The 16,287-nt window shown below is 45.8% G+C and overlaps 1 long non-coding RNA gene and 1 other non-coding gene across 2 annotated transcripts in view; one reads left to right on the top strand and one right to left on the bottom strand.

Moving 5' to 3' along the window:
* The first annotated feature begins 269 nt into the window (after nt 1–269).
* The window catches only part of LOC102151319, a 62,691-nt gene continuing 46,673 nt past the window's right edge, over nt 270–16,287 (top strand). Inside the window, exons 1-5 of the long non-coding RNA XR_005377760.1 lie at nt 270–621; nt 2,636–2,691; nt 3,486–3,585; nt 4,908–5,078; nt 7,252–7,461. This is a non-coding gene — a long non-coding RNA (uncharacterized LOC102151319). The remainder of the gene's footprint in view (nt 622–2,635; nt 2,692–3,485; nt 3,586–4,907; nt 5,079–7,251; nt 7,462–16,287) is intronic.
* LOC119865770 lies at nt 12,184–12,290 on the bottom strand. Its single transcript, XR_005378133.1, has one exon. It is a non-coding gene; the product is annotated as a U6 spliceosomal RNA (small nuclear RNA).

Here is a 16,287-nt window from a genome sequence, read left to right as displayed (position 1 = left end):
AAGGGTAACAATACTTGTTTCTTGCAAGTGTCATCACAGGTGACTTGTACCATCTTCTTTGTGTTTTCAGAATTTAAAAAATTTTTACACTGAATGCATTTTTTGATCAGCAAACAGCTCCATGAAATGGCTTGAAAATGAGTAAATAAAGGTTGGGCAGATCTTTCTGGAAAGGAAGCCCCATTCCTTTCCCAGGGCTGCCCACAGCCCCCGCCGCTAAGGATTCCGGGGAGGCAGGGCACAGGGCTGGCCAGCGATGGGACAGAGAGATCACCTCTGCAACAAAAGCCCAGTCATGCTCCTCCCGGAACCACCACAGCAACCTCTTGAGCATAATCCCTCTTTTGTGGGACAGGAATAGGTCAGATTCAGTGCAAACACACACTAGCTAAGCCAGACTTCTAGCTCAGGCTTCGGGTCACAATCAGGGTCATCGCAGGCAGAGGGCAAAGGGCCAAGCTCCGTGACTCCCACCCCACTGACTACGGCAGCAGCAGCGTGACGTAGGGTGGAGGTCAGCTAGGTGTTGGGAAGTGCTCTAGGAAGGCGAAGCCCACGGGCGATGGTGCTGCAAGTGAAGTGAGCCCTGGCCTGTCATGGCAAGTGCTGTCTGTGACAGAGGTCAGCACAGGGCTTGTCATCAGGGCTGGAGTGTGGGACGCAGGCAAAGGGTGTCAAACGGTAGAGCAGGTGGGGGAGGGTCAGCTCTGTGATGGGGGTCCACACCCACCTAGTGTGTGACAGTGCCAACAGCACAGAGGGCATGTGCTGCCCCACTGGGGAGGAGGGTAGATCAAGGAAGGCTTCATGGAAGGGGTGACATTTCATCTGGGCTTCAGGGATAAGAGTGCGAGGCTGATAATGAGGGCTAAGAGGGGAGAGCTTTCTAGAGGAGGGGAAGAGATGGAGGTGGGTTTTGGAAAGAGTGGGTTTGGGGGCTCATCGAAGCCTTGTGATGGAACAGGTGACAGGGAAGTGGGCTGGGGCCATCTGATCCGGAAACCAGACCTTAGGTTGGAGGTGAAGTGGGGCTGGGGTCCTGGGAGCCCCTTGGCACACCCCTGAATGCCGCAGGCTGCTGTGGAGCCCCCTTGTGCAGGGGGACAGTCTGGTCTGCCCTCTGAAGCCTGGCCTCCGGGACCCTGCTTGTCTGAGCCCTCTGGCTCCAGCTGTCTCTCTCTCTCTCTCTCTCTCTCTCTCTCTCTCTCTCACACATACACACACACACATACACACACATACACACACATACACACACAAGTTGGTTTCTGTATGTTGTCTCTTTGTTCTGTCCTCTTCTCTCAGTCTCTTTCTGTCCCTGTCTCTGTCCATCTCTTGTGTGCCATCTCAGAGGACCAGGAGGGAGCTGGGGAGCCCTTTGGAGAGCACAAGTGTTGGGCACTTGAGAAGGGATACCCCGCTGCACACGTGTGGCCTTGGCCAATGTGCGGCCAGAGTGGCCCTGCCCTCGTCACTGAGTGGTGGCTGACTTTGGCTCAGCAGTGGGCGTTGATGGGAACCCCCCTACCATATAAGCGCTCACCCCCTTTGCAGGCCCTGTTCTAGCACCTTGTGGACTCTTTTACTACCCTAGATGGCAGTGCTGCTGGGAAGATGAGCTTGTGACAGTGTGTGCCTGATTGACAAGGGCTAACTTCAAGCCAGGCCAGGACCACCCACCTGAGGGCACTCTTAACATTAAGAATTTTTTTCTTTCTTTCTTTCTTTCTTTCTTTCTTTCTTTCTTTCTTTCTTTCTTTCTTTCTTTCTTTCTTTCTTCTTTCTTTCTTTCTTTCTTTCTTTCTTTCTTTCTTCTCTCTTTCTTTTCTTTCTTTCTTTCTTTCTTTCTTTCTTTCTTTCTTTCTTCTTCTTTCTTTCTTTCTTTCTTTCTTTCTTTCTTTCTTTCTTTCTTTCTTTCTTTCTTTCTTTCTTTCTTTCTCCCTTTTTTCCTTTCTTCCTTTCTCTTTTTTCCTTGATATATTTATTTATTTATTAATGAGAGACAGAGAGAGGGAGGCAGAGGGAGAAGCAGGCTCCTCATGAAGCTGGGAGCCAGATGCAGGACTTGACCCCAGGACCCCAGTATCATGACCTGAGCTGAAGGCAGATGCTTAACTCACTGAGCCACCCAGGCACCCAACATTAAGATTTCTATTACAATTATTGTAGTCATTATTATGGACATTGTGTAGCTCTAACTTGATAAAGGAAAAACCACGTGCTTTTACAAGTTGGGGATGTTATGAAAACTGTCTTTTGGAATTTCCATCTGAAATTTCCAATTTCCTTAGAAATAGGGTCTGGCTGTGTGTGTGTATATAAGCTGGAAAATGGGGGTTGCCTAGGAGATGGGGGCCCCTGAATCAGACTTCTGGGAGCAGCTGAATATGCAAAAGGGGAGACTCAGTTTGGGGGGCTCAGAGGGTCAGCCTCGTCTTCCCCCAAGCAGTCATCGTCAGAGACAGATTCTCAGGCGTGGCCCCAGGAGGATGCGGGAAGGCTCCTTGGCTGCCCTGGGCAGACCCAGGGAGGTGCCTACACCTGTTGATGGAGACTTGCTGGGCTGGGGGTGGCTGTGCAGTTTAGGGGTCTGACCTCAAATATTTCTTCCTGACTCCCTCATTCTCTTCACTAGCTCAGGACCAGTGGGACAGACAGACACAGTCAGCCAGCAGGTCAGCTGACTGCCAGGTAACTGCATTACACATCCTCTATGTGGGGGCACAGTTCTGGGAGCAAACAGACTATCCCCTGCCTTTCTGGGGCTCACATTCTCCTGGGGAGTCAGTGAGCCAGAAACGGACAAGGAACTGTAAAAAAACATAACGCTCATTTGTCTCAGTCACCAGGACAGAGAACAAAAAAATAAAGACAGCTGTAGAATGCTGGAACTATACCATCAGAGTTTCATGAGGGTTGGGGTGGTTTTAGCATCCTGGGAACTCGATGACCTCCCCCAACACCACACACACACACACACACACACACACACACACACACACACACGCACACCAGGTAAATCTCCCCTTGTTCTACTTCCACATTTCACATGCTTGACTTTGGAACACAATTTGGGGGGCTGACTATATATGGAAGGAGGGGCTGCCTGAGGTATGGACAGGAATGGCCCTACCATTTCCGAGTGCTCACTACCCGCCAGACTGAGCCTCTAGCCATTCAGTTTGCTACTACTCCCCTTGTTGTACAGAGAAGGAGATGGAGGTGGAGGCAGGCAGGATGACTTGCTCAAGGTCACACAAGTACTGGGACAAGAGGTCAGGATCTGAACTCTGGTCCATCCGATTCCGAAACTCATGCTCAGTCTTTCAGCCACCATCTCCCACAGGCCTGTTGTTTGGGTACGTCCTCACATGCCTTCCACACCTGCCTTCACAGTTTGCACTATCTGCCAATGGCTAGGATTACTATTTACTCAACAGGCATTTTGGTAAGTGAAATCACGTTAGATTTTCTATTTCTGACAGGATACTGTAGAACACTACCCAAAGTGAAAAACCAACACTGCTTCCCATAAAGCAGACGTCACAACACGATAGCAGCTCCAGAGAATATTAATGGCTATAGGTAAGTTTAATGAGCACTTATGCACTGTTTGCTTGCATTATTAACCAATTTAATGATGTAACCCCACACCAATGCCTGGTGGTAGGCACGGTTTTATCCTCATTTTTCAGATAAGCTTTGGATGAGTCCCCTTCAGAGAGGCGACATATTTTTTCTAAAGTCACAGTGAAAACAAACAGAAACATGTTGTGGAACTCTGGCCAGCCATGTTGCCTGCTAAGGGTGCCTGGAGAGAGTGCCCAGCGGTTGGAGAGGTATTGAAGGTGTTCCAGCATTCTGCTCAGCCCTTCATATTGGAAGGTTTAAGAAAAAATAAAAAGGTGAATGACTTTGTCATTCCCATTGATGGTGTGGGAGGCAGCCCGGCTTCTGGAAGACCCACACCAAGCTATCTATCACGTAACAAGAAGTGCTTTGGAGCACTTTCTGAGTGTGAGCAAGCCACATTACAAATGTCTTACCACGTGGCAATTGTGTCCATTGGTACCAGCAGAGGCTCTAAAACTCAAACAAAGCGAATTCTTGAACATCTTTGCAGCTTTTCTGGACTCACAAACTCTCTGAACTGACAGAAGCTTGCTCTTTGTTTATCTTGGCATCCTGGGGCCCAGGAGGGAAGCAGGGGGGCCCACCAGGCACCTCGCTCAAAGTCACCCACGTGGGATTAGGTTTCTGGGCTAACATTTACTCACTTAGTCACTCGGCCTCCGGGAGAGGAGAAAGGAGAACCAGCAGACCCACCTGAAGGTGGGGGCATCACTGGGTTGGAAAGCTATATTCAGGATGCACTGCCTCACCCCACCCCACCCCTGCTTCCCACCCTGCTTCTCCCCTGGGAGAGGCCATTCCAGACTTTCCTTGCACAGAGAGCCTGGCTTCTGGCCTATTTCCACTCATTCTTCACTGCCTCCTCTTGCCTCCTGAGTCTCTGCCCCCACCAACGGTGTCTCTGGCCTGCTCTCCCCTCCATGGCCTGGCCTCACCTCTGGCCCCACCATTTCTTGCTTGGGGTGACTAGTTGCAGCAACCTCCTCGCTGGCCTCCCTGGGGTTTGGCCTAGCCCCCTCAAATTTGCCGTCTGCATGGTTAGCCATAGCTAGACCCATCTGCCCCTCCTCATAACATTTTCTTATGAAAATTTTCAAACACAAGCAAAGTTAGTTTTACAGATGACAGCGACTATCCACCATGGAAATCCTGCCCATCCATCTTATTTGTTAGATGTGTTTCATAAGTTGCTGGTGTCATTCCCCTTCCCACTAAGTACTTCGGCATGTATGTCATTACCTAGGGTCTGACGTTTGTTTGTAATGGGCTTTCAGCTAGGAGGAAGAGTTCATCCAACACCAGCTGTTTCCTCCATGACGCCCCCAAGTTCAACCCAACAAAGTCAAAGTTGTGTGCTCGTGGGAAAGTGGGTGTCACATCTGCCCTGGCTCCAAGATTGGCTCCCTGAGTCTGTCTCCAAAAAGGTTGATGATCACATCACCGAGGTAACTAGAGGCTAGAAGGGTCTGAGGATCACAGTGGAACTGACTATTCAGAGCAGACAGGCCCAGACTGATAGGCACCTGCTGTCTCTAGCTCGATTATCACAGCCCTTAAGGAACAGGGCACACACAGAAAGACCTAGAAAAATGTTAAGTACAGTATGAATATATTTTTTCTTTTTCTTTCTTTCTTTCTCTCTTTCTTTCTCTCTTTCTTTCTTTCTTTCTTTCTTTCTTTCTTTCTTTCTTTCTTTTTTTAAGAGAGAGAACTGAGTGAGGTGGGGGTGGGGAGGAGAGACAAAGGGAGAGGGAGAGAGAGAATCTCAAACAGGCTCCACACACAACACAGAGCCCAATGTTGGGCTCGATCCCATGACCCTGAGATCATGACCTGAGCTGAAATCAAGAGTCAGACCCTTAACCGACTGATCACTCAGGCGCCCCAGTAGGAATATTACTTTTGATTAAATGGTCAGCAGTGGCCAGCAGGTGTGGCACCAATCTTTAGCCAGAGAATTCTCTGGAATCATTAAAGAGATCATGGGGACTGCCTAGTCTGTGGGCTACAGTGGAAAACATTCTAGCATATAATGAAAAGCATAGATCTTCCATGTCCATTTCCTGAGATTTGACAAATACATGTATCTCTATAACCCAAACCCCTTTCACGATGCAGAATTTCACCATCACCCCCAAAATTTCCCTTATGCCCTGTAGCCAATTCCCCTGAGCCCCCACGGGGGTAGGTTATGATTTTTCTTTTAAACCATCTTAACTTACTTTTGTCTGTTCTTGGTCTTCACATAAATGGAACATACAGTGTGTACTCTACTGTGTCTCTTTCACTCAGCCTAGCATTTCTGATACTCATCCACATGTTGCAGCCACTGGTAGGTTGGTCCTTTTTCTGGATGCACAAGACTGTATGGATGTGCCATCTGTGTCTTCATTCTCCCTCCTATTTGGCTGTCTCCAGTTCAGGATTATTGTGAATATAGTTTCTATGGAACATTTTTTTTCACTTTTTAAAAATGGAAGTATGGTTGACAGAGAATATCAGTTTCAGGTGTACAACATAGTGATTCAGCATTTTCCTACATTACACAATGCCTTACCATGAATGTGGTTATCATCTGTCACCATACAATTTTATTACAAGATTATTGACTATATTCCTTAGGCTGTATCTTTTATCACCATGACTTATTTATTTTGTAACTGTAAGTTTGTCCCTCTTAATCTCCTTCACTTATTTTGCTTATCTCGATATCCTGGGGCCCAGGAGGGAAGCAGGGGGGCTCACCAGGCACCTCGCTCGAAGTCACCCACGTGGGATTAGGTTCCTGGGCTAACATTTACTCACTTAGTCACCCGGCCTCCAGGAGAGGAGAAAGGAGAACCAGCAGACCCACCTGAAGGTGGGGGCATCACTGGGTTGGAAAGCTATATTCAGGATGCACTGCCTCACCCCACCCCACCCCTGCTTCCCACCCTGCTTCTCCCCTGGGAGAGGCCATTCCAGACTTTCCTTGCACAGAGAGCCTGGCTTCTGGCCTATTTCCACTCATTCTTCACTGCCTCCTCTTGCCTCCTGAGTCTCTGCCCCCACCAACGGTGTCTCTGGCCTGCTCTCCCCTCCATGGCCTGGCCTCACCTCTGGCCCCACCATTTCTTGCTTGAGGTGACTAGTTGCAGCAACCTCCTCGCTGGCCTCCCCGGGGTTTGGCCTAGCCCCCTCAAATTTGCCGTCTGCATGGTTAGCCATAGCTAGACCCATCTGCCCTCCTGTAACATTAGTGTCATTTTACATTTCTACCTGCAGCATGTGAGAATTCTGGTGGCTCTACTCTGGCACCAGCATGTGGTGCGGTCAGTCCTTTTCCTTTTAGTCTTTCTGGTGGATGGTGTTGATACCATCTTTCCCTAAAGTGTGTCCCTGGCTTGGTATAGCTCTTGGGAGAAAGTCCAGCTCTCAGCCTCAGCCCTGAGTCCTCCGAGGTCCTGACCTTCCCTGGCCAGCCTCCCCTTTAATTTTCCTACTATGTTCACCTGAGCATGTGTTTTTCCTGCATGGATCAGGTCAGTTCATTTTTCTCTGCTTTCATGTGACTGGTTCTCCAGCCTGGAACATGCTCCTACCCTTGCTCACCTGATGACTTCCCAATTGTCTTTTTAGACCTGCCGTGTCACCTCCTTCCTGAGACTGTACTGGACAGCTCATGAGAGGAAGTCATTTCCTCCCCAATGCCATGAAGATGCTTTCCAGCTGTTTCTCCTGCAGCTCTGATCACCCCTTTCTGTAGTCGCTTCACCCTCCAGACTGGCAACTCCACGAGAGAAGACACCCGTCTGACTCATTCCTGTGTTTCCAGCATCGAGTGCAGAGGTGGCTACACAGGGGCTTGGGGTGCATTTAACAGCACTACCAGGGGCAGGGGGCGCCGTGTGTGTCCGGGTGCTGGCCCGAGGGGCAGCGCAGCAGCTCCCCACCCAACAACCCCACAGGGAAAGATCTCTGGCCCTGTGACACAGGCCAGAGAACCGAGGCCTAGGGAGGCCGGGAGGCTTGCCCCAGAAAACAGCCAGGATAGGATGTGTCAAAGAAGCTCGGGTGTCTGTGCATCTTCTCACCACTCAGGCATCTGCTCACCTGGCCCCCACCTATGGGCCTTTTGGCATTTTATTCCTGCTCTTTCCACTCACAGCCCCAAGCTCTCTGCATTACATCCTTGCACTTTCTGGCCTTCACAGCTCCCATTACGGCCTTAGGTGATCCTTTCTACTTATTCATTTATGTGCTGAATGTATGTCGCCCACCCTGGACGATGAGCTCATGGGCACTACAACTTTGTCACGTCCACTGTGTCACCCCAGCACCCTGCCACACTGTGTGGTGCAGTAGGGGCTCCATAAGTGCTGACTGAGAATGGATCAATGGATGCCAGTAGCTGCACTTTCTTTTTTTAATTTAAGAAACAGATTTTAAGAAGATACATAAATAGACTTAAAGATTTGTGCATTTCATGCTATATAACTTTTATCTTAAAGTTAAAAAAACATAAGCAAATGTTGAGCTCTAGTTAATGAAACGAAGCCTGAAGTGTTTAAAGATAAAGCGAACTGCCATCTGCAATTTGCTTTGAAATGCATCAAAAATAGGATGCTTGGATGGATGGAGGGATGGACACACAGGTGATAGGGCAAGCATAGTGAACTGTTCATTTTTGAAACTAGGTGATAGACATGTAGGTGCTTATTATGCAATTATTTCAAATTTCCTGTATGTTTGAATATTTTTATAATAATGAAATGTTGAGGGAAAAGTCATACATGAATGGGATAATATTCCACCAGTTACAGAAGGATGTTGAGTGAAGCACAGATATATATTCTCCTGTCTCAACCCACTCCATTGCCTGGAGCTTTCATCACTATACACACTTCCTCATCTATCCTTCCAGAAAGAGCTTCTCCTTTTACAGGAATCATAGAAGGATCAAATTACCTTGTGTTTTGCACCTTGTTCCCCTTATCCTTTGCTAACATGTGTTGGTGATTTTCCCACATCAGATATAGAGTTTCAGTATTTCATTTCATTGGACATATTCTGTAACTTTTCCCCTTTATGTTCAGTGATGGGCACCTCCCCTGCATGAATTCACTTCCTCCTCATGCCTCCATGGTCCCTTCCAGCTATTTCTACTGAGGCTCTGATCACTGTTAAGGAAGGAAGCATCTTGAGGCATGGAGGCAATTCTCTAGCGAAGGGGGTGGCTGTGAGTCGTTAGTGGCCAACGCTGACTGTAGCTGGGGGTTGGTGCCCAGTAAGGAGGATCTGGGCGGGGCAGTGCCATTGTGGGTGGGCCATCCGTGCACCGCTCAGATTGCCTTGCTTGTCATTCATTTTTTCTTTCTTTCTTTTTTCCCCCAAAGATTGTATTTATTTATTCATGAGAGACATACAGAAAAAGTCAGAGACATAGGCAGAGGGAGAAGCAGGCTCCCTCTGGGGAACTCAATGCAGGACTGCAGGATCAGGACCTGAGCCAAAGGCAGATGCTCAACCACTGAGCCACCCAGGCATCTCACCTTGCTTGTCATTTTAAGTGCATACTCTCTAGGCACAGCTGCTCCAGGATTCTGGGTGATCATTGTTATGGGCTGAATCATATTCCTCCTAAATTCCTATGTTGAAGCCCCAATCCTGAGTATCTCAGACTCTGACTATATTTGGAGACAGAGCCTTCAGATAGGCAATTAAGTTAAAATGGGGCCATTGGGAGGCCCTGACCCCATCTGACTGATGTCCTTAGATGAAGAGGTGATTAGGAGACACAGAGAGGTGTCAGGGGCACAGAGGGATAATCATGTGAAGCAGCCTTAAGAAGGCAACCATCTCTGAGCCAAGGGGAGAGGCCTTGGGGGAACCGATCCTGCCCACACCTTGATCTTGGACTTCTGGCTTTGTGGTTTAAGCCATCAAGTCTGTAGTATTTTGTTATGGTTGCCTTAGCAGACTGAGGTAGGCGTAGCTTGTGGGAAACTCACAATACTAACTAGAGGCCCTGCCACTATGAGTCCTTGACTGATACTCAGAGTCCCCTCCTCTACTATCCATTCGAAATTGCACTGATCTTCTGTGCTTCCGCTGGCCCAAGTGGCTAACCGGCCATCTGAATGGATGCTATCATATCGGGAGCTCGGGGTTGGTCCCTGTTGACAGGTCATATGTTCAATGGCAGTTAACTAGATTAGCCTCAGTGCACCCGATCTTTAAATCTTATTTCTTCCAGGTTCCTGACTAAGCTATTAAGTCATTTGCCTCAGCCTGTGAGACTAAATATTTGGTTATTTTTCTCTTTTCTCAATGTGGATGACCAAGTGCGCTGCCTACAGCTTAGCCCCCGGAGAGGAGTTACTCTCATTGCTTTGCCAATGGCACCCCTGAGCGGGGCTATTGTGAGCTCTGGTTTTTCTCCATCAGCTGGTAATGGGGAATGTTCCTATGGCCGTAGGTGTGAACTGAAGATGTGTTGGTGCAATACTAGGAGGTAACACAGGTGACATGAGCTGCATCATGCAGCTTAATTATGCCCACTGGATCTTCTTAAGCCCAAACTAGACATACCGCTTCTATCTGATGATGGATTGTTGTTGGTCCTGCCTGATTTTATGACTTGGTGAATAACATGCCGGGTGCATGATAAGTTCTGGTCGCAGGGTCACTTGATGATGCCCTATGATCAGGTGCCCCTTCTCTACCAGCACTCAGTCACATGTCAGGGGCTGTTTTTCTAATAGTATACAGATTGCTGCTGAAGATAGTGTAGCCTTGACCCAGAATTCTAGCTGTCTTCTCTGTGATTCCCTTATTGGGGTTTGTCAGAAATTCCACGTGGTATCTTTATCAGAGATACTTCTAGTACCATGAAGTCACTAGCATGAAGTAGATGCTCAAAAAAATTCCCTTCTGTGGGGGAATGAAGTTCAGGGCAGGAGTTATAAGTGCCTGTAGGGTATATGTAGGATCTTTGCCTGTAGGTTAAGGTTGCCGGAAAAAATACAGGAAGTTTTTAAAATTATTTTGGCCAGAAAAAATACAAGTTTATTTGAATTTGAATTTTAGATGAATAATTTTTTAGCTTGGTATATTTATTTTATTTATTTATTTTTTATTGGTGTTCAATTTACTAACATACAGAATAACCCCCAGTGCCCGTCACCCATTCACTCCCACCCCCCGCCCTCCTCCCCTTCTACCACCCCTAGTTCGTTTCCCAGAGTTAGCAGTCTTTACGTTCTGTCTCCCTTTCTGATATTTCCCACACATTTCTTCCCCTTCCCTTATATTCCCTTTCACTATTATTTATATTCCCCAAATGAATGAGAACATATAATGTTTGTCCTTCTCCAACTGACTTACTTCACTCAGCATAATACCCTCCAGTTCCATCCACGTTGAAGCAAATGGTGGGTATTTGTCATTTCTAATGGCTGAGGAATATTCCATTGTATACATAAACCACAGCTTCTTTATCCATTCATCTTTCGTTGGACACCGAGGCTCCTTCCACAGTTTGGCTATCGTGGCCATTGCTGCTATAAACATCGGGGTGCAGGTGTCCCGGCGTTTCATTGCATTTGTATCTTTGGGGTAAATCCCCAACAGTGCAATTGCTGGGTCGTAGGGCAGGTATATTTTTAACTGTTTGAGGAACCTCCACACAGTTTTCCAGAGTGGCTGCACCAGTTCACATTCCCACCAACAGTGTAAGAGGGTTCCCTTTTCTCCGCATCCTCTCCAACATTTGTTGTTTCCTGCCTTGTTAATTTTCCCCATTCTCACTGGTGTGAGGTGGTATCTCATTGTGGTTTTGATTTGTATTTCCCTGATGGCAAGTGATGCAGAGCATTTTCTCATATGCATGTTGGCCATGTCTATGTCTTCCTCTGTGAGATTTCTGTTCATGTCTTTTGCCCATTTCATGATTGGATTGTTTCTTTGCTGTTGAGTTTAATAAGTTCTTTATAGATCTTGGAAACTAGCCCTTTATCTGATATGTCATTTGCAAATATCTTCTCCCATTCTGTAGGTTGTCTTTGAGTTTTGTTGACTGTATCCTTTGCTGTGCAAAAGCTTCTTATCTTGATGAAGTCCCAATAGTTCATTTTTGCTTTTGTTTCTTTTGCCTTCGTGGATGTATCTTGCAAGAAGTTACTATGGCCGAGTTCAAAAAGGGTGTTGCCTGTGTTCTTCTCTGGGATTTTGATGGACTCTTGTCTCACATTTAGATCTTTCATCCATTTTGAGTTTATCTTTGTGTATGGTGAAAGAGAGTGGTCTAGTTTCATTCTTCTGCATGTGGATGTCCAATTTTCCCAGCACCATTTATTGAAGAGACTATCTTTCTTCCAATGGATAGTCTTTCCTCCTTTATCGAATATTAGTTGACCATAAAGTTCAGGGTCCACTTCTGGATTCTCTATTCTGTTCCATTGATCTATGTGTCTGTTTTGGTGCCAGTACCACACTGTCTTGATGACCACAGCTTTGTAGTACGACCTGAAATCTGGCATTGTGATGCCCCCAGATATGGTTTTCTTTTTAAAAAATATGGAACGCTTCACGAATTTGCGTGTCATCCTTGCGCAGGGGCCATGCTAATCTTCTCTGTATCGTTCCAATTTTAGTATATGTGCTGCCGAAGCGAGCACAGCTTGGTATATTTCTTGCAATATTTGGGATGTGCTTACGAAAATTACTCATTGTTGTTTATCTGAAATTCAAACTTAACTGGGTGTCTAGTTTTGGTTGACAAATTTGGCAACCCTATTTTTTAGGGACCAAGTGTTTAAGAGCATAGGGTGGTGTGACAGGGCTCAGGGAAATGGTGAATGCATTTACAATCACATTGAGGTGGAGGAAAAAATCAGCATTTAAAGTAATTTTTTTCAAAGATTTTTATTTATTAATGAGAGAGAGAAAGAGAGAGAGAGAGAGAGGCAGAGACACAGGGAGAGGGAGAAGCAGGCTCCATGCAGGAAGCTTGACATGGGACTCGATTCTGGGTCTCCAGGATCAGGCCCTGGGCTGAAGGTGACACTAAACAGCTGAGCCACCTGGGCTGCCCTAAAGTAATTTAAGGTAAAAACGAAAAACAACGTATCAGATTTGGCTGGAGGCTCCTAAGTTTGCAACCCCTGGCAAAAAGCTTAGGCTCAAGAGTTTGCTGGAATTTGAATTTTGGATCCGCTGCTTACAAGCTGTATGATTTTGAGCCTTAGAGGCTTCATCTCGTGAGGATTAAAAAAAAAACAACACCTTGCATTGAAAGGGTTTAGCAAGGTGCTGAATAAATATTAATCTTCAAGATGTTTGCTGGGTTACCTTACAGCAGCTCCTCCTAGTGGTCACAGGACATGTGTGCGAGCACTGGTGCAAGGCTAGGATCCTGGGGACTTGGGTGCCCCAGCAGCCAGGCTGGTCAGGCGCTGGAGGACAGATCCCCAAGCTCCCTAGATTCCAGTTGCTCACATTTCACCTCCAGAACTTCTACCACATACCAGCCACCATTAACTTTATTTATTTTATTTTTAGAAGATTCTAGTTACTTATGAGAGAGAGAGAGAGAGAGAGAATGAATGAACAAGCAGGGGAAGCAGCAGGCAGAGGGAGAGGGAGAAGCAGACTCCCCAGTGAGGTGGGAGCCTAATGTGGAGCTCGATCCCGGGACCCTGGAATCATGACCTGAGCTGAAGGCAGATTTTTTTTTTTGGTATATATATATTTTTTTTATTGGAGTTCGATTTGCCAACATATAGCATAACACCCAGTGCTCATCCCGTCAAGTGCCCCCCTCAATGTCCGTCACCCAGTCTCCCCGTCCCCCCGCCCACCTCCCTTTCCACCACCCCTTGTTCGTTTCCCAGAGTTAGGAGTCTCTCATGTTCTGTCTCCCTCACTGATACTTCCCACTCATGTTCTCTCCTTTTCCTTTTATTCCCTTTCACTACTTTTTATATTCCCCGAATGAATGAGATCATATAATGTTTGTCCTTCTCCGATTGACTTACTTCACTCAGCATAATACCCTCTAGTTCCATCCACGTCGAAGCAAATGGTGGGAATTCATCGTTTTTAATGGCTGAGGAATATTCCATTGTATACATAGACCACAGCTTCTTTATCCATTCATCTCTCAATGGACACCGAGGCTCCTTCCACAGTTTGGCTATTGTGGACATTGCTGCTATAAACATCGGGGTGCAGGTGTCCCAGCGTTTCACTGCATCTGTATCTTTGGGGTAAGTCCCCAGCAGTGCAATTGCTGGGTTGTAGGGCAGACCTATTTTTAACTCTTTGAGGAACCTCCACACAGTTTTCCAGAGTGGCTGCACCAGTTCACATTCCCACCAACAGTGCAAGAGGGTTCCCTTTTCTCCGCATCCTCTCCAACATTTGTTGTTTCTTGCCTTGTTAATATTCCCCATTCTCACTGGTGTGAGGTGGTATCTCACTGTGGTTTTGATTTGTATTTCCCTGATGGCCAGTGATGCGGAGCATTTCCTCATGTGCTTGTTGGCCATGTCTATGTCTTCCTCTGTGAGATTTCTCTTCATGTCTTTTGCCCATTTCATGATTGGATTGTTTGTTTCTTTGCTGTTGAGTTTAATAAGTTCTTTATAGATCTTGGATACTAGTCCTTTATCTGATATGTCATTTGCAAATATCTTCTCCCATTCTGTAGGTTGCCTTTTAGTTTGGTTGACTGTTTCTTTTGCTGTGCAGAAGCTTTTTATCTTGATGAAGTCCCAATAGTTCATTTTGCTTTTGTTTCCCTTGCCTTCATAGATGTATCTTGCAAGAAGTTGCTGTGGCCAAGTTCAAAATGGTGTTGCCTGTGTTCTCCTCTAGGACTTTGATGGAATCTTGTCTCACCTTTAGATCATTCATCCATTTTGAGTTTATCTTTGTGTTTGGTGTAAGAGAATGGTCTGGTTTCATTCTTCTGCACATGGCTGTCCAATTTCCCAACACCACTTATTGAAGAGACTGTCCTTTTTCCAGTGGGTACTCTTTCCTGCTTTGTCGAATATTAGTTGCCCGTAGAGTTGAGGGTCCACTTCTGGATTCTCTATTCTGTTCCATTGATCTATGTGTCTGTTTTGGTGCCAGTACCACACTGTCTTGATGATCACAGCTTTGTAGTACAACTTGAAATCTGGCATTGTGATGCCCCCGGCTCTGGTTTTCTTTTTCAATATTCCCCTGGCAATTTGGGGTCTTTTCTGATTCCACACAAATCTTAAGATTATTTGTTCCAACTCTCTGAAGAAAGTCCATGGTATTTTGATAGGGATTGCATTAAATGTGTAAATTGCTCTGGGTAGCATTGACATTTTCATAATATTAATTCTTCCAATCCATGAGCATGGAGTATTTTTCCATCTCTTTGTGTCTTCCTCAATTTCTTTCAGAAGTGTTCTGTAGTTTTTAGGGTATAGATCCTTTACCTCTTTGGATAGGTTTATTCCTAGGTATCTTATGCTTTTGGGTGCAATTGTAAATGGGATTGATTCCTTAATTTCTCTTTCTTCAGTCTCATTGTTAGTGTATAGAAATGCCACTGACTTCTGGGCATTGATTTGTATCCTGCCACACTGCTGAATTGCTGTATGAGTTCTAGCAATCTTGGGGTGAGTCTTTTGGGTTTTCCATATACAGTATCATGTCATCTGCGAAGAGGGAGAGTTTGACTTCTTTGCCAATTTGAATGCCTTTAATGTCTTTTTGTTGTCTGATTGCTGAGGCTAGGACTTCCAGTACTATGTTGAACAGCAGTGGTGAGACTGGACATCCCTGTCTTGTTCCTGATCTTAGGGGAAAGGGTCCCAGTGTTTCCCCATTGAGAATGATATTTGTTGTGGGCTTTTCATAGATGGCTTTTAAGGTGCTGAGGAATGTTCCCTCTATCTCTACACTCTGAAGAGTTTTGATCAGAAATGGATGCTGTATTTTGTCAAATGCTTTCTCTGCAACTATTGAGAGGATCACATGGTTCTTGTTTTTTCTCTTGTTGATATGATCTATCACGTTGATTGTTTTACAAGTGTTGAACCAACCTTGATCCCAGGGATAAATCCCTCTTGGTCATGGTAAATAATCTTCTTAATGTATTGTTGGATCCTATTGGATAGTATCTTGTTGAGAATTTTTGCATCTGTGTTCATCGGGGATATTGGTGTATAATTCTCCTTTTTGGTGAGGTCTTTGGTTTTGGAATTAAGGTGATGCTGGCCTCATAAAACGAGTTTGGAAGTATTCCAACCCTTTCTATCTTTCGGAACAGCTTTAGTAGAATAGGTATTGTTTCTTCTTTAAATGTTTGATAGAATTCCCCAGGGAAGCCATCTGGCCCTGGACTTTTGTGTCTTGGGAGGTTTTTGATGACTGCTTCAATTTCCTCACTGGTTATTGGCCTGTTCAGGTTTTCTATTTCTTCCTGTTCCAGTTTTGGTAGTTTGTGGTTTTCCAGAAATGCATCCATTTCTTCTAGATTGCCTAATTTATTGGTGTATAGCTGTTCATAATACGTTTTTAAAATCATTTGTATTTCCTTGGTATTGGTTGTGATCTCTCCTTTCTCATTCATGATTTTATTAACTTGAGTCTTTCCTCTTTTCTTTTTAATAAGGCTGGCTAATGGCTTAT

This window comes from Canis lupus, chromosome 24 (genome assembly GCF_011100685.1).
Source record: "Canis lupus familiaris isolate Mischka breed German Shepherd chromosome 24, alternate assembly UU_Cfam_GSD_1.0, whole genome shotgun sequence".
In the NCBI taxonomy this organism is placed as follows: Eukaryota; Metazoa; Chordata; class Mammalia; order Carnivora; family Canidae; genus Canis; species Canis lupus.
The sequence above is the reverse complement of the archived record's forward strand: the minus strand, read 5'-3'. Positions and strand labels throughout refer to the sequence as shown.